The following is a 19127-nucleotide window of genomic DNA, read 5'->3' as shown; positions in this document are numbered from 1 at the left end:
AAACCCTACAAATGTGAACAATGTGGCAAAGCCTTTAACCAGTACTCGAACCTTTCTAGACATCAAAGAATTCATTCTGGAGAGAAACCCTACTAATGTCAAGAATGTGGTAAAGCTTTAACCTTAGTTCAACCCCTACTAAATATCAAAGAATTCATTCTGGTGAAAACCATACAGGTATCAAGAATGTGTCATGGCTTTTAACCAGTACTCACACTTCTCTGTACATCAAAGAATTCGTTCTGGAGAGTAACCCTAGAAATGTCAACAATGTGGCAAAACCTTTAATTAGTATTTGAAACTTTCTAGACATATAAGAATTCATTCTGGAGAGAAACCTTATAAATAGGGACAGTGTGGCAAACCCTTTAACTCACATCAAAACCTCACTGTAGGGATTAAAGATGGCAGCCGAGTAACAGCTTCCCTGCAACTGGGCACGGTGAGTCTGGAGAGATAAGACTCCAGACGTCTCTGGCTGGTGGGATCTGCCTATAATCATCCCCTTGAGGATACAGGGAGTCAGCAAGGGACTTCTGGACCCCAAAAGGAGGAAAAAAACAGTGGGAAACTGGCAAGTGGTTGCGTGTGTTCGATCGACCTAATCACGCCAGCAACTGTAAGTACAAGCAGCAGTGAAACTGCAAACCAGAAAGGCCTTACCTGTGAACTGTTTTGGTCTTTTTGGACTTGGCACTCAATTGAACTACCTTGGGGAGAGTTTGAGCAGGAGTGTGGAGAACTTTGGGCATTGTTTGGGGCCCCATACAGAACCACTGAGCTGGGCTGCAGGGAGCCATTGTGTGAGAGAACTGCCCCGGCTAGCTCCACCCTTAGGGTCCCAGAGCAAGGAACGGGTAGGACCTAGTAACCTAGCAACTGAGCAGCCTAAAGGCGGGGACTGAGCTGCCTTACAGCCTTAAACTAACCCTTAGGGGCAGAGTGAGACGGTTATGGCACACTGGAGGCTCGGGCTATTGCCCTGGGTAGAGTGCCGTGGTGTCACGGCTCATAGCAACCTCAAATTCCTGGGCTTGGCACTGCCCAGACCTCCATAAGATCTGTTCCATGACCCCGCACCAACCGGACCTCCGCATGCCCTGACCAGGAACTGCAGGAGCCGTGCAATCCTGTGTCCTCCCAGCCTCCACACTGGCTCACTCGCCTGGCCCGGAATAATGGTAGCTGTGTGCCCTCTGGAGCCCTACCTGCCTCTATGCAGAGTCCTTCTCCTGGCCAGAGACTGCTGGAGCCTTGGTCTCTCTGTGCCAAAGTCACTGGGTGCCAGGCACTCCCAGAACGGTGCTCACTGCCTCATGCCCTATTGCTGGATCAGGGTGTGTCACTTGCCGGAGCTTCTTCCACAACCAGAACTCCCTAGCTGGAGCAGCCCCAGAGGAACTACACAGGGTCACTCCCTACAAAGATCAATCAACAGTAGAGTGATCCCACTGGGATCTAATCTTGGAGAGACACCTCCCCAACTCTAAGGACGGCCAGAAGCAATAGTGAAAAACAATCATGAGGTGAAATCAACAGAAAAACTCTGGCAATATGAATAATCGGAGTAGATTAACTTCCCCCAAGGATCAATGGGGCAGACACAGCACAAGATCCCATGTACAAACAAATAGCTGAGATGTCAGAAATCGAATTCAAAATCTGGATAGCAAATAAAATTGAACTAGAAGTCCAAGCAGTGACCCAAAAGATATCTCCAGAATTCAACAAATTCAAAGACCAAATGACCAAAGATTTTGACACATTGAGACAATAAGTTGCATCCCTCAAAGATCTGAGAAACACAGTAGAATCCCTCAGTAACAGAATGGAGCAAGCAGAAGAAAGGATTTCTGACAGAAGACAAAGTTTTCGAATGCTCCCAAACTCTTAGAGAGGATGAGAAATGGAGGGCAAAAACAGATCACTCTCTCAGAGACCTCTGGGATAATTTGAAGAAAATCAATATTCGTTTTATAGGGATCCCCAAAGCGACGAAGTGGCTTCACAAGGCACAGAGTCTCTTCTACATGAGATTATGAAGGAGAACTTTCCAGACATGCCAAGAGATTGTGAAATTCAGATAGCAGACAGTTTCAGAACTCCAGCACGACTCAACCCAAATAAGACATCCCCCAGACACATCATAATCAATTTCAGTAACGTTAATATAAAGGAGAAAATTCTGAAACCTGCCAGACGAAAAAGAACCATTACTTACCAGGGGAAGAATATTAGAATAACTGCAGATCTCTCTGCTGAAACCTTTCAAGGTAGAAGAGGATGGTCATCGACTTTTAATCTTCTAAAACAAAATAACTTTCAACCCAGGATCCTATACCCAGCTAAACTGAGTTTCGCTTATGATGGAGAAATTAAATACTTCAATGACATTCACATGTTGAAGAAATTTGCCACAACTAAACCAGCTCTCCAGGATATTCTCAGACCTATCTTCCATAAAGATCAGCGTAATCCTCCACCACAAAAGTAAACTCACCCAGAAAATTTTGATCAAATTCCAACTTCCACAGTCGCAAAAGGATTAAAATGTCCACTGGACTCTCAAAAGGCTTGTCAATATTCTCAATTAATGTGAATGGTTTAAACTGTCCTCTAAAGAGGCACAGGTTGGCTGACTGGATACAAAAACTCAAGCCAGATATCTGCTGCTTACAAGAATCTCATCTTACATTAAAAGACAAATATAGACTCAAGGTGAAGGGATGGTCATGTATACTCCAGGCAAATGGAAAGCAGAAAAAAGCAGGTGTCACAATCATATTCACAGACACAATAGGCTTTAAATCAACTGAAATAAGGAAGGATAAGGATGGACACCTCATATTTGTTAAAGATAATACTGAATATGATGAGATCTCTACTATTAATATTTATGCACCCAACCACAGCACACCTCAATTTATAAGAGAAACTCTCACAGACATCAGCAACTCGATTTCCTCCACTTCCATAGAAGTTGGAGACTTTAACACCCCTTTAGCAGTGCTGGATAGATCCTCCAAAAAGAAGCTAGGCAAAGAAATCTTAGATTTAAACTCAACCATTCAACATCTGGACTTAACAGACATCTACAGAACATTTCATCCCAAAAAAACTGAATACACATTCTTCTCATCAGCCCACAGAACATACTCCAAAATCGACCACATCCTGGGCCACAAATCTAACCTCAGAAAATTTTGAAAAATAGAAATTATTCCTTGTATCTTCTCAGACCATCATGGAATAAAAGTTGAACTCAATAACAACAGGAACCTGCATACCCATACAAAAACACGGACGCTAAACAACCTTATGCTGAAGGATACATGGGTTATAGATGAGATTAAGAAGGAAATCACCAAATTTTTGGAACAAAACAACAATCAAGACACGAATTACCAGAACCTCTGGGATACTGCAAAGGCAGTCCTAAGAGGGAAATTTATAGCACTGCAAGCCTTCCTCAAGAAAACAGAAAGAGAGGAAGTTAATAACTTAATGGGACATCTCAAACAACTGGAGAAGGAAGAATACTCCAACCCCAAACCCAGCAGAAGAAAAGAAATAACCAAAATCAGAATAGAACTAACTGAAATTGAAAACAAAAGAATTATACAACAGATCAATAAATCCAAAAGTTGGTTTTTTGAAAAGATCAATAAAATAGAGAAACCTTTGGCCAACTAACCAGGAAAAAAAGAGTAAAATCTCTAATTTCATCAATCAGAAATGGTAAAGATGAAATCACAACAGACCCCTCAGAAATTCAAAAATTCCTTAACGAATACTACAAGAAACTCTACTCTCAGAAATATGAAAATCTGAAAGAAATTGACCAATACCTGGAAGTACGCCACCTACCAAGACTTAGCCAGAACGAAGTGGAAATGTTGAACAGACCTATATTAAGTTCTGAAATAGCATCAACTATACAAAATCTCCCTAAAATGAAAAGCCCAGGACCAGATGGCTTTATGTCAGAATTCTACCAAACCTTTAAAGAAGAACTAGTACCTATACTACTAAACCTCTTCCAAAATACAGAAAAAGAAGGAATATTACCCAACACATTCTATGAAGCAAACATCACCTTGATCCCCAAACCAGGGAAAGACCCAACAAGAAAAGAAAATTATAGACCAATATCACTAATGAATATTGATGCTAAAATACTCAATAAGATCCTAACAAACAGAATCCAACAACACATCAAAAAAATTATACACCATGACCAAGTGGTACTTATCCCAGGGTCTCAAGGCTGGTTCAATATACGTAAATCTATAAATGTAATTCAACACATAAACAAACTACAAAATAAGGACCATATGATTCTTTCAATTGATGCAGAAAAAGCTTTTGATAATATCCAGCATCCCTTCATGATCAGAACACTTAAGAAAATTGGTATAGAAGGGACATTTCTCATACTAATAGAGGTCATTTACAGCAAACCCACAGCCAATATCGTATTGAATGGAGTTAAATTGAAATCATTTCCACTTAGATCAGGAACCAGACAAGGTTGCCCATTGTCTCCATTGCTCTTTAACATTGTAATGGAAGTTTTAGCCATTGCAATTATGGAAGAAAAGGCAATCAAGGGTATCCACATAGGGTCAGAAGAGATCAAACTTTCACTCTTTGCAGATGATATGATCGTATATCTGGAAAACACTAGGGATTCTACTACAAAACTTTTAGAAGTGATCAAGGAATACAGCAATGTCTCAGGCTACAAAATCAACACCCATAAATCTGTAGTCTTTATATACATCAACAATAACCAAGCTGAAAAAACAGTCAAGGACTCTATTCCTTTCACAGTAGTGCCAAAGAATATGAAATATTTGGGAGTACACATAACAAAGGATGTGAAAGATCTCTACAAAGAGAACTATGAAACTTTAAGAAAAGAAACAGCTGAAGATGTTAACAGATGGAAAAACATACCATGCTCATGGCTGGGAAGAATCAACATTGTTAAAATGTCCATACTACCCAAAGCAATATATAATTTTAATGCAATTCCTATTAAAGCTCCATTGTCATATTTTAAAGATCTTGAGAAAATAATACTTCATTTTACATGGAATCAGAAAAATCCTTGAATAGCCTAAACATTACTCAGCAATAAAAACAAAGCAGGAGGAATCACGCTACCAGACCTGAGACTGTACTATAAATCCATAGTGATCAAAACAGCCTGGTACTGGTACAAAAACAGAGAAGTAGATGTCTGGAACAGAATAGAGAACCAAGAGATGAATCCAGCTACTTACCGTTATTTGATATTTGACAAGCCAATTAAAAACATTCAGTGGGGAAAAGATTCCCTATTTAATAAATGGTGCTGGGTGAACTGGCTGGCAACCTATAGAAGATTCAAACTGGACCCACACCTTTCACCATTAACTGAGATAGACTCTCATGGATAAAAGATTTAAACTTAAGACATGAAACTATAAAAATACTTGAAGAAAGTGCAGGGAAAACTCTTGAAGGAATCGGCCTGGGTGAATATTTTATGAGGAGGACTCCCCAGGCAATTGAAGCAGTATCAAAAATATACTACTGGGACCTGATCAAACTAAAAAGCTTCTGACAGCCAAGAACATAGTAAGTAAAGCAAGCAGACAGCCCTCAGAATGGGAGAAAATATTTGCAGGTTATACCTCCGATAAAGGTCTAATAACCAGAATCCACAGAGAACTCAAACGTATTAGCAAGAAAAGAACACATGATCCCATCTCAGAGTGGCAAGGGGACTTGAAGAGAAACTTCTCTAAAGAAGACAGACGCACAATCTACAAACACTTGAAGAAAAGCTCATCATCCTTAATCATCAGAGAAATGCAAATCAAAACTACTTTGAGATATCACCTAACCCCAGTAAGAGTAGCCCACATAACAAAATCCCAAAACCAGAGATGTTGGCGTGGATGTGGAGAAAAGGGCACACTTCTACACTGCTGGTGGGAATGCCCACTAATACGTTCCTTCTGGAAGGATGTTTGGAGAATACTTAGAGACCTAAAAATAGACCTGCCATTCCATCCTATAATTCCTTTACTAGGTTTATACCTAGAAGACCAAAAGTCACAATACAACAAAGACATCTGTACCAGAATGTTTATTGCAGCCCAATTCATAATCTCTAAGTCATGGAAGAAGCCCAAGTGCCCATCGATCCACGAATGGACTAGCAAATTGTGGTACATGTATACCATGGAATATTATGCAGCCTTAAAGAAAGATGGAGACTTTACCTCTTTCATGTTTACATGGATGGAGCTGGAACATATTCTTCTTAGCAAAGAATCTCAGGAGTAGAAGAAAAAGTATCCAATGTACTCAGCTCTACTATGAAGCTAAATTATAGCTTTCAGATGAAGGCTATAACCCAACTATAGCACAAGACTATGGGGAAAGGGCCAAGGAAGGGGAAGGGAGTGGGGAGGTTTTGGTGGAGGGAGGGTAATGGGTGGGGCCACATCTGTGGTGCATCTTAGAATGGGTGCAGGCGAAACTTACTAAATGCAGAAAACAAATGCCTACATACAGTAACTAGGAAAATGCCATGAAGGCTACGTTGAACAGTTTGATGAGAATATTTCAGATTGTATATGAAACCCGCACATTGTACCCCTTGATTGCACTAATGTACACAGCTATGACTTAACAATAAAAATAAATAAATTTAAAAAAAACCTCACTGTACATAAAATAAATCATACAGAATAGAAACTTTCCAAATATGAAGAATGTGGAAGAACCTTTACCTGGTATAGGGTGGCGTCTGTGGCTCAGTGAGTAGGGTGTCAGCCCCATATACCGAGGGTGGTGGTTTCAAACCTAGCCCCAGCCAAACTGCAACAAAAAAATAGCCAGGCATTGTGTCAGGCACCTGTAGTCCCAGCTACTCAGGAGGCTGAGGCAAAAGAATTGCCTAAACCCAGGAGTTGGAGGTTGCTATGAGCTGTAATGCCACGGTATTCTACTGAGGGTGATAAAGTGAGCCTCTGTCTCTAAAAAAAATTAATTAATTAAATAAAATAAAATAAAAATAACTTGCTAAGCATAAAATCATTCACACTGGAGAGAAATCATACAAATGGGAACAGTGTGGCAATGCCTTTAACAGGAGGTCACATCTTACTATACAATAAGTATTCATATTGGTGAGAAATCTTACAGAAGTAAATAATGTGGCAAAGGTTTATCTGGTCTAAAGCCCATAAGAAATCATACCAGAGAAATATTATAATAATAATATGAAGATGTGGCAAAGTCTTATGGCAATAGTTACAGTTTTCCATACACAATAGAATACAAGTTGAAGAGAAACTATAAATATGGAAGAACTTGACAAGTTGGGCAGCGCCTGTGGCTCAAAGGGATAGGGCGCCAGTCCCATATGCTGGAGGTGGTGGGTTCAAACCCAGCCTCAGCCAAAAACCACAAAAAAAAAAAAAAAACTTGACAAGTATTTAACTTGTGCTCAAACCTTAGTACATATGAAAAATTTATAACAGAGAAAACTCCAACAAATGTGAAAAAAATGTTGAATCCTATAACCAGTACTCATACTTTTCAGTACATAACAGAATTCATAGAGAAATATTTCTCACACTTCTAATCACAATTCATATGGATAAAATGCTCGACAAATGTCAATCATGTCTCAAAGTCTTAAAGTTGTGTTTATCCTCAGGTGGTGCCTGTGGCTCAAGGAGTAGGGCGCCAGTCCCATATGCCGGGGGTGGCGGGTTCAAACCCAGCCCCGGCCAAAAGAAAAAAAAAAAAAAAGTTGTGTTTATCCTGTTAGGAGGTCTGAGGAGAGACAGGGGCAGATAATTCTAGGAGATGCTTTGTCCATACTAAAAGGAGCAAATTGACCAGAAAGGTCTTCCAAGAAAAAAAAGCTGGCATTTTAAAAAGGCTTTCAAAAATGGAAATGATGTTTGCTCTTCAAAATAAGTCTTAGGGGTAGAGAGGGCACAATGTGGAGATATGGCCAAGGCCACAAAATGGCATCTTTGGAGAGTGCATACAAGTAAGGTGACGGTAGGCTCAAGTGACCTGTTTTCATTAACATTACACCAGGTCTATCACACTTTACGAAAAAATGATAACTTCTGGAAATTGCCTTATAGGTGTAGAAAGTGGGAGGACTCTCATCCTGGAAGTTTTCCTGCTTTCCAAGAAAATTCATGAATATTTTACCCCTACACCAGTTAACATAGAATTGGGAAATCAGCATAAAGGGGAAACATCTTACTAAACCCAGGGTCTTCTTCACTTGAAAAAGTAGATATGTTTCTTCTCTGGAGTGTACTGTCTTTTAATAAACATTGACCTTTTGCTTACTTGTAAAACTTGTTCTGCTCATTTGTTCCACTGTCTTGGTACCAGTAACCATTCTTTGGCACCTGAAACCAAAAAAACAGGTAACACATACCTGACATCTGGTCCCTACATGTGACATTATGGTGCCAAAATCTGGGAGGAAAATATACATCTTCACCAAGATAAGCTAATGGAATAATAGACATTCTGAATTCATTCTGCCTGTTGCATATGACTGATTACACCTAAATCTCTCTCCCTGTCTTTGTTTTCCAGCTGATGTAGCTCCTTACCTACCCCTGCTCCATTTTCTTCTCTTTTTTGGTTTTTTTCATCTCCACAATGCACATAATCCCCCCTCTCATCCCTGATATTCAAAAGCTTAAAAAGGGGACTCAGGGTCCACAAGCAGAATGTTAAACCAAATTTTTAAGGTCTAGATAACCAGAATGGGAAGGTAGAGACAAGAAGAGGAAGCCAGACCAGAAGCAGGCCCTAATAGCAGAAAGAAGCTTATGAAATCATTGCTACCTCTGGAAGAAAGTTGTCAGGGACTGAGTTTCTCTAGAGGCTCAGGCAAGACAGTAGCCTGAGCCCTTTCATCACTATGACTATTGGTTTCTGGAGTAAGAAATGTCTCAGGAAGGGGCCTCTACTGGGACCATACCCTCACTACTAGAGAGATGCACTGGAAGTGACATTGCCCTCTCCTGGAGACAGGGAGTCACGTTCACCTTCTAGACCCTGTGAAATCCCTGAACCAGCCCTGGAACTCAGACCCTCTGGAACTTTTTCAGTCTAAGGGACACACTCCAGATTCAGAACAAGCTCTACTTTTTAATGCTGGGATTGCTGATTTTGGGGTAGCTGTCTTCTTGTCACAGTAAACAAACTGATGTTAATAACATTAGAGCTTGGCTCGGCACCCTTTGCTCAAGTGAGGGCTGGTGAGTTTGAGCCCAGCCCAGGCCTGCTAAACAACAATGACAACTGCAACCAAAAAATAGCTTGGGCGTTGTGGCAGGCGCCTGTAGTCCCAGCTACTCAAGAGGCTGAGGCAAGAGAATTGCTTAAGCCCAAGAGTTTGAGGTTGCTGTGAGCTGTGGCACCACAGCACTCTACTGAAGGCGACATAATGAGACTCTGTCTCAATTAAAAAATAATAATAATAAAAAAACAAAAAGAAAGAAAGAAAACACACTCAGGATCTGGACTCTCACCCTCCTTTCAGTGTCTGTATGGAGAGTCCAAGTCCTTACCTTGCCTTTGGATGTGGTTCTTTCTGGAATAATAATAGCGTCTTACCGACTGATTGTGTTTATCTGTGCTTTTTTTATGTAAAGCAGGTCGGTTGAAAAGGGGACTGGTCAGTGAGGCATTGCATACAAGGGCAGAAGATACCTGGGTCTTCACCTCCCAATTTCATGTAGAAGCTCAAGTGAACAATCCCCTATCTTACACATCCAGATTTAGAGTGCATGTGGCTTTGTTGGATTTGTTTTTTATAAGCAGGTGTGGTGGAGACATTTTTACTTTCTACCACTCATCATAACCTCAATAAAAGAACTTTCAGGTAGTGATTTCACTGGGGACCTGAAAACTGATAAAGGAAGATATTTTATAGGTTCTTGTTAGAGTGTCATCAACCAGGATGTTAAAGCCACAGGGAAATTGAAGTAAATGCAGTGGACTCATTCTCATCTGATTACTGGCTCAATTCTCCCATAGAAGTATGTAAGAACTTACCCAGATTTTAAGATGCAGAAGCAAGTAGGTTATCTATTGACACTTACATTGCACATGAAGAAAAACACAGTGTCACAAATTGTATACATAAATGTTATAATTTTCAAATGCCTGGAAATGACCAATATTAAATGATATTGAATATGCACATATGTAGTAAAATAAAGATGGAGGGAAAAAGTAAAAACAAAATAATATGTCCTTACACGTCTAGAAATTGAGAGAATTAGTACAAATGATATTTCTTCCAATTGATTAGAACCAGTGCTATCCACAGTGACTTCTGATTCTAGAGGTAGCAAATAGTCCCTCTGAAGAGCAAACTTCCCATCTACCTCCTCTCAAGTCATTCTGGGAGTTTCACTGCGGTCTGTAGAATTGATTCAACATCTACATTCTTAGCTGATAAATTCAAGTGGATCATTTATCATCATTATTATTGTTTTCTTTTTTAGAGACAGAGTCTCTCTCACTCTGTGTCCCAGGGTAGGTAGTAAATGAATGGTTACAATCCCTTTCATTCCCAGACTTAGGAAACTTACATGAAATTGACCAGGCCTAGAAAACTTCCAGGAAATTGACCAGGCCTAAGAAATGGGGAGAGGGAGGGTTCCCTGTTCAGCCAGAAGTGCAAGGGGAGGAAGCCCTAAGGTGCTGGTGTCTCTCCAGCAGTTGTCTGGTCCTTCTACCTACTGGAGCCTCCTGGGGGAGAGAGGACCCCTGCCTACCCTCCAACCCGCTGCTTCCTCTGCTGGCTGCCACTGCATCAATACCACTAGGTCGAAGCCAGGTTCTCTAGCTCAGAGGCTAGGGCACCGGCCACATACACTAGGGCTGGAGGGTTCGAACCTGGCCAGGACCTGATAAACAACAATGACAACTACCACAAAAAAACAGTCAGGCATTGGGGCTGGCGCCTGTAGCTACTTGGGATGCTGAGGCAAGAGAATCACTTAAGCCCAAGAATTTGAGGTTGCTGTGAGCTGTAATGCCAAGGGAGTGATAAAATGAGACTCTGTCTCAAAAAAACAAGAAGGAAGAAAAAGAAAATTAAATCCTTAGGAGGAAGTAATTATGTGGATTATTTTATTTATTATTATTTTATTATTATTATTTATTTTTGCATTTTAAAACTACATTGAGGGCTTGGTGCCTCTAGCTCAGAGGCTAGGGCACTGGCCACATACATCCGTGCTGACGGGTTCAAACCTGGCCTGGACCTGCCAAACAACAATGACAACTACAACAAAAAAATATCTGGGTGTTGTGGAGGGCACAGGTAGTCCCACCAACTTGGGAGGCTAAGGCAAGAGAATCGCTTAAGCCCGGGGGTTTGAGGTTGCTGTGAGCCAGGACTCCATCGCACTCTATCTAGGGCAATATAGTCAGACTCTGTCTCAAAAAAAAAAAAAAAAAAATGACATTGAGGTTTGGATACTTTCCTCAAAACTAATTTCTGATTTGGTTGACTTGTGTAATATGTCTCTGTTATCTAATTATAATACACTATATCAACTGGAATTTTAATTATGCATAAAGCATAGTTTCTTTCTGCCATATTAACTTTTGTCTGCATTGTTTTTCTTTCTGCTTATAAAGAAAGCAAGGCGTTAATACTGTAATTCTTACTTTATTCATTGTAAAATAGTCCTTAAAATCACATATCTTGTATGTTGTAGGAAATAGAAGCTTCCTAGAAAATGAGAGATGGCCCACTTTTTTTGCTATCTTGTTGATACCCTGGCTCCTGTGTAATAATGAAGTAATTGTTTTAGAATGTGAATATAGGCCGTGCCCATAGCTCAGTGGGTAGGGTGCTGGCCACATATACCCAGGCTGGCGGGTTTGAGCTGGCCAGGGCCAGCTAAACAACAACCACAACTGCAACAACAAAATACAAATAGGTGGGCATTGTGGCAGGCTCCTGTAGTCCCATGTACTTGGGAGGCTGAGGCAAGAGAATTGCTTAAGCCCAAGAGTTTGAGGTTGCTGTGATCTATGATGCCACAGAACTCTACCCAGGGCGACAGCTTGGGACTCTGACTCAAAAAAAAAGAAAAAGAAATTTGACTATAATGAAGTTGATATTAAGTCTACCAAAGAATAGAAGTCTAAGTCCCAGGACTACTTCATAACTGATGGACATATTTGGTAGCATAACTCTTTGTGGGAGCCAGAAGAGGACAGGCTGAACCGCTTAATTGCATATTATTTGATGAGACTTCTTCCCAAATGTTAGAATCAATACAGAATATTTTGGTTGCTGGAATAATTAATTGTAGTTTTTGTTAATAATTGACGATGTATACAGGGAAGATACGCCCACATATGTGTTTTTCCTATGTATTTATAGTGGTGTAATTGACACATCATATACATTTAATACAGGTGCGGGGGCTTATGCCTGTAAGCCCAGCACTTTGGTAGGTCGAGATGGATGGATCGTCTGAGCTCACAAGTTGGAGATCAGCCTGAGCTAAAGCCAGACCTCATCTGTAAAAATAGCTGGTCGTTGTGGCAGGTGCCTGTAGTCCCAGCTACTTGGGAGGCTGAGGCAAGAGAATCTCTGGAGCCCAAGAATTAGAGGTTGCTGTGAGCTATGACTCCAGGGCACTCTACCAGGGATGAGAAAGTGAGCCTCTGTCTCAAACATACATACATATATAAATCAATAAATAAATAGTATAATTTGGGTTAGGGACAGTGGTTCATACCTGCAACACTAGAATTCTGGGAGGCTGAGATGGGTAGATTGCTTGAGCTCAGGAATTCAAAACTAGGCTGAGAAAAAGTAAGACCCAGTGTCTGCTAAGAAAGAAAAAGTAGGCGGCGCCTGTGGCTCAGTGAGTAGGGCGCCAGCCCCATACGCTGAGGGTGGCGGGTTCAAACCAGCCCCAGCCGAACTGCAACAAAAAAATAGCCGGGTGTTGTGGCGGGCGCCTGTAGTCCCAGCTGCTCGGGAGGCTGAGGCAAGAGAATCGCGTAAGCCCAAGAGTTAGAGGTTGCTGTGAGCCGTGTGACGCCAAGGCACTCTACCCGAGGGCGGTACAGTGAGACTCTGTCTCTACAAAAAAAAAAAAAAAAACCTCTTTCGCGTCCTTGCTTTGAAGATGACAAAAAAAAGAAGGAACAACGGTCGTGCCAAAAAGGGTCGTGGCCATGTGCAACCTATTCTGCACGAACTGCGCCCTATGCGTTCCCAAAGACAAAGCTATAAAGAAGTTCCTCGTTCGGAACATAGTGGAGGCCGCGGCTGTGAGGGATATTTCTGCAGCGAGTGTCTTCGACGCTTATGTGCTTCCCAAGCTCTATGTGAAGCTACATTACTGTGTGAGTTGTGCCATTCACAGCAAGGTAGTCAGAAACCGTTCTCGGGAAGCCCTCAAGGACCGAACACCTCCACCCAGATTTAGACCTGCGGGTGCTGCCCCAAGACCTCCACCAAAGCCCATGTAAGGAGTTGAGTTCTTGAGGACTGAAGAATAACTATCCTTTGGGAAAAAAATAAAATGGAAATTATACTTAATGTAGCCTGTTGAGTGTATCTGTGCCTTATAGCAGGTGTTGAAATACAAATTGCCATGTATTTTTTCATTGGAAAGAAAGTTTACCTCTGTAAATTAAACTTGTGGTCTTATCCGTGGCCTCCAAAATTTTCATAGCTGTATGACAAGGAGGAGAGATTAGGCATCTGAGTGTTGGATTAATTTAGCCTGGGCAAGCTGAAGTTGGCAACCTAAAAAGGCAGAAATCTCAAGAGGGACTTTACCTAACAAATGCAATCAGTGTAACCTGGCTTATTGTACCCTCAATGAATCCCCAACAATAAAAAAAAATAAATGGCAGAAATCTCTAGGAGAGTTAAGGGAGAACTAAACTGTTGGGACATTGGGAGGTGACTTTGACGTGTTCATACATGATAGCTTCAAAGCTGTTCCAGGATTCATATTCAGATCTTAAACTTTCTACCTTGTAATTGATTTGCTGGTAAACTGTTTACCCAAGGTTTGTCTTTCTCTAGTGCATTTCTGGGAACTCATGGGGGAAAAAGTTAACAAAAGGTATATATATTTGTATCTGAAAGATCCACTTCTGGCTGGATTGTTAAGGACCAACTTTGCCAAAAGAGTTAATGCGTTTTTCCTAAAGTCAACGTGGTAACATGGAGATTCCAGTAATACACCTTATACTGAAAAATGAAAAAAAAAAAAGAAAGAAAAAGTAGAAAAACTAGCTGGGCATTGTAGTGGACACCTGTAGCCTCAATTACTTGGAAGGCTGAGACAAGCAAATCACTTATTCCGAAGAGTTTGAAGTTTCTGTGAGCTGTGATGCCATGCCAGTCTACCAAGAGCAACAGAGTGAGACTCTGTCTAAAAAACCCAAAATATATAACTTGATAAGTTAAAACAATTTAATAAGTAGATACATGTGCAAAGAACATGTCCACAATCCACAATTCATCCCTTCTCAAAAAGTTTTCTCTTCTTTTACCTTTATTGTTTTTGTTTTTAATATGAGCCATACTCTTAGCCAGACTAGAGTGCCATGGCATCAGCCTAGCTCACAGCAACCTCAAACTTCTGGCCTCAAACCATCCTGTGGTGTCAGCCACCCCAGAGGTAACTTTTCTCTTTTAGTATAGATTGGATTTCACTCTCACTCAAGCTTGTGTCTGAAACTGAAGAGCTCATACAACACTCTAACCAAACCCTCTCAGAGTACTAAGATTATAGGAATGAAATACCATGCCCAGCCATTTTCCAGGACCTTTATCTGCACATGTACAATTCAAGTAATTTCTCCTTCTTATTTTTTATTTTTATTTATTTACTTTATTTTATTTTACTTATTTCTTTGGAGACAGAGTCTTAGTATGTCACCCTCGGTAGAGTGCTGTGGCATAACAGCTCACAGTAACCTCCAACTCTTGGGCTTAAGTGATTCTCTGCCTCAGCCTCCCAAGTAGCTGGGACTACAGGCACCCACCACAACGCCCAGCTATTTTTTCGTTGTAGTTGTCATTGTTGTTTAGCAGGCCCAGGCCGGGTTCCAACCCACCAGCCCTGGTGTATGTGGCCAGCGCCCTAACCATTGAACTGTGGGTGATGAACCTCACATTTTATTTCTGTTGGACAGGCTGCCTTACAGAACGGCCTCCCTCTTCAAAGATCAGGCTGCATCCTCAAAAGACCAGAGTCCAGGAAAATTAAAAAGAATATCAAACGTCAAATTATTGTTAGTATGTTGCTTCCATTTCTGAAAAACATATATTAATTGTATATACATGTATACACACGGATGTATATATTAGAAAGATTTACAAAAGGATATAATTTATATTCAGGGCTCAATACAAATGTCCTCCAGGTAAAACTGCCTCCCAAAGCAGGCACAAAGCCCAGTGTAAAAAGAACTACAGTCTTTCTCAGGTAAAGTGCAAGCGGTAGTCAAGTCCCTTGACCAGGTGGGGCACCAGTCGCTCAGTGGATAGGGCGCCGACCATACACACTGAGCCTGGGAGGTTCCAACCCAGCCCGGGTCAGCTAAGGCAACGATGACAATTGCAACAACAAATAAATAAATAAATAAAAATGGGCGACGCCTGTGGCTCAAGCAGTAGGGTGCCGGTCCCATATGCCGGAGGTGGCGGGTTCAAACCCTGCCCGGGCCAAAAGAAAAAAAAAAAAAAAAGAAAAGAAAAAATAAATAAATAAATAAATAAAAATTTAAAAAGTCCTTTGACCAGGAGGTGTGCCATATACCCTTACTCTTTGCCCACCAATTGGGAGTTTATATACCACCTCCTACATAAAGCCTACTGCGATTGCCAATGCCCTCACCAGAGACTGGAAGGAATTTTACCCTCCTCTGAACAGCTACAGCCTTTGCTTATAACTCCCAAGTGCATTCATCTACCGAGTTGTGAAGTTATTCCTGAGCATGTTTTTACCCAGATATCCTGATGCATATTGAAAATGCCTTGAAAGCAGAATCTAATTCTTACTTACGTCCCGAAGCCTACCACAAACTGAACACTCAGAGGATATATTTTCATTCATTCAGTCAATATTTGTTAAAGTGCTACTCTATGGTAAGCACAGTGTCCTTGGAATATCCAGATGAATAATGTTATGATCCCTGTCCTGCAAGAAAGAAAGCAAGTGCTGGGCGCCTGTGGCTCAAGGTGATGGTGCCAGCCACATACACCTGAGCTGGCAGGCTCGAATCCAGCCCAGGCCGCCAAACAACAATGAAGGCTGCAACTGAAAAATTGCCGGACTTTGTGATGGGCGCCTGAAGTCCCAGCTACTTGGGAGGCAGAGGCAGGAGACTCGCTTGAGCCCAAGACTTGGAGGTTGCTGTGAGCTGTGATGTCAGCACACTCTACCTAGGGTGACAGTTTGAGGCTCTGTCTCAAAAAAACAAACAAACAAAAAAACAAACAAACAAGGAAGGAAGGAAGGAAAGAAAAGAAAAGAAAGGAAGAAAGAAAAAGAGAGAGAGAGGAAGAAGCCAGGGAACGGAGGAAGGGAAAGAAAGGAAGGAAAAGAAAGGAAGGAAAGGAACTCTCCAGTCACTCAAGGCTAGAAGGGTGGGGCCTAAAGTCCTCTCCAATCAGAGAAGACGCATTAAGAACTGTCTGATCAGACGCACAACGTCAACGTAGAGGCGGATCCCAGGATCTGCAGTATTTGTCTCTTGTTCTGAGCGTCAAGCTGAACTCCTGTCTTTACTGTGGGAGAATCCAGGAGTCTTTGCAGTAACTTCTGTAAGTCTCTGACTTGCCAGGTCCTGGGAGATCTGTAGGGAGGACTACAGAACACCCTGGAAGCTGAGAAATGGTGAGTATTTGGGACCAACTGTCCTGAGAGAAGTGCTGTCTGGATGGAGACGAAAGTGGCTATGGTGGACCAGGGATATGTTATGTTAGCTTTGGAGTCTTCTTTATTTGCTTGTTTTTTGAGACAGAGTCTCACTATATCGCCCTCAGTAGGGTGCAGTGGCGTCACAGCTCACAGCAACTTCCACCTCTTGGGCTGGCTCGGTGCCCTTAGCATAGTGGTTATGGCACCAGGCACGTGTAGCGAGAGTGGCGTGTTCGAACCCAGCCTACGCCAGCTAAAAGAACAATGACAACTGCAACCAAAAAAATAGCTGGGCGTTGTGGCGGGTGCCTGGAGTCCCAACTACTTGGGAGGCTGAGGCAAGAGAATCACTTAAGCCCAAGAGTCTGAGGTTGCTGTGAGCTGTGACGCCATGGCACTCTACCTAGGGCAATATAGTGAGACTCTGTCTTAAAAAAAAAAAAAAAAAAAAAAAAAACTACATTGAGGTTTGGACACTTTTCTCAAAAATAATTTATAATTTTGTTGACTTTTCAATGTGTCTTTTATCCAATTATAATACACTATATGAAGTGGAATTTTAACTATGCTTAAAGCATAGTTTCTTTCTGACATACTAACTTTTGTCTGCATTTTCTTTCTGCTCATGGAGAAAGCAAGGCGTCAATGCTGTAATTCTTACTTTATTCATTATAAAATAGTCATTAAATACACCTATCTTGCATGTTGTAGGAAATAGAAGCTTCCTAGAAAATGAGAGATGGCTTGTTGTTTTTGCTATCTTGTTGATACCATAGCTCCTGTGTAATACTGAAGTAATTGTTTTAGAATATGACTATAATGAAGTTCATATTAAGCCTACTAAAGAATAGAAGTCTAAGTCCCAAGACTGCTTCATAACTGATAGACATGTTTGATAGCATAATTCTTTGTGGGAGCCAGAAAAGAGTTTGGGTCTTGATTGTATATTATTTGATGAGACTTCTTGCCAAATGTTAGAATCAATACAGAATATTTTGGTTACTGGAATAATTAATTGTAGTTTTTGTTAATCATTGACAATGTACACAGGGAGGATACACCCACATATGTGTTTTTCCTATATATTTATTGTGGTGTAATTGACATACCATCAACTGTATTCATTTGAAATGTATAATATGGGGCCAGATGCGGTGGTTTATGCCTTTAATTCCAGCACTTTGGGAGGTCGAGATGGGCAGATAGCCTGAGCTTATGAGTTGCAGACCAGCCTGAGTTAGAGCAAGAGACCTCATCTATAAAAATAGCTGGGCACAGTGGCAGGTGCTTGTAGTCCCAGCTGCTTGGGAAGCTGAGGCAAGAGAATCTCTGGAGCACAAGAGTTAGAGGTAGCTGTGAGCTATGACTGCAGAGCACTCTAGCAGCGATGACAAAGTAAGACTCTGCCTCAAACATATATACATAAATCAATAAATAAATAGTATAATTTGGGTTAGGGACAGTGGCTCATACCTGTAACACTAGAATTCTGGGAAGCAGAGATGGGTAGATTGCTTGAGCTCAAGAATTCAAAACAAGGTTGAGAAAAAGTAAGACCCAGCCTCAACTAAGAAAGAAAAAGTAGAACTAGCTAGGCATTGTAGTGGGCACCTGTAGCCTCAACTACTTGGAAAGCTGAGACAAAAAAATCACTTATTCCGAAGAGTTTGAAGTTTCTGTGAGCTATGATGCCATGCCAGTCTACCAAGGGCAACAGAGGGAGACTCTGTCTAAAAAACCCAAAATGCATAACTTGATAAAACAGTTTAATATGTAGATACATGTGCAGAGAAAATTTCCACAATACACAATTCATCCCTTCTCAGTTTTCTCTTATTTTATTTTATTCTATTGTAATTATTGAATTCGAGCCATACTCTTACCCAGACTAGAGTGCCATGGCATCAGCCTAGTTCACAGCAACCTCAAACTTCTGGCCTCAAACAATCCTGTGGTGTCAGCCACCAATGTGAAGCTACTCTGGGGTGCACCACACCCCAGAGCTAATTTTTCTGTTTTAGTACAGATTGGATTTCACTTTCACTCAAGCTTACATCTTGAACTAAAGACTTCATGCAACACTCTTACAATACCCTCTCAGAGTACTAGGATTACAGGCATGAAACACCATGCCCAGCCATTTTTCCATGACCTTCA

The 19127-nt window shown here is 41.2% G+C and overlaps 1 protein-coding gene and 1 pseudogene across 1 annotated transcript in view; both read left to right on the top strand.

Annotated features, from left to right (window-relative positions):
- LOC128572328 (zinc finger protein 92-like) overlaps window positions 1-19127 on the top strand; it is a 76671-nt gene that overhangs the window by 22270 nt on the left and 35274 nt on the right. The window lies entirely within an intron of this gene.
- LOC128572332 (40S ribosomal protein S26-like) lies at window positions 13212-13627 on the top strand (annotated as a pseudogene).

Source organism: Nycticebus coucang, chromosome 20 (assembly GCF_027406575.1).
Source record: "Nycticebus coucang isolate mNycCou1 chromosome 20, mNycCou1.pri, whole genome shotgun sequence".
NCBI classification, from domain to species: domain Eukaryota; kingdom Metazoa; phylum Chordata; class Mammalia; order Primates; family Lorisidae; genus Nycticebus; species Nycticebus coucang.
Note: the sequence above shows the minus strand (reverse complement) of the source record. Positions and strands in the feature narration are given on the sequence as shown.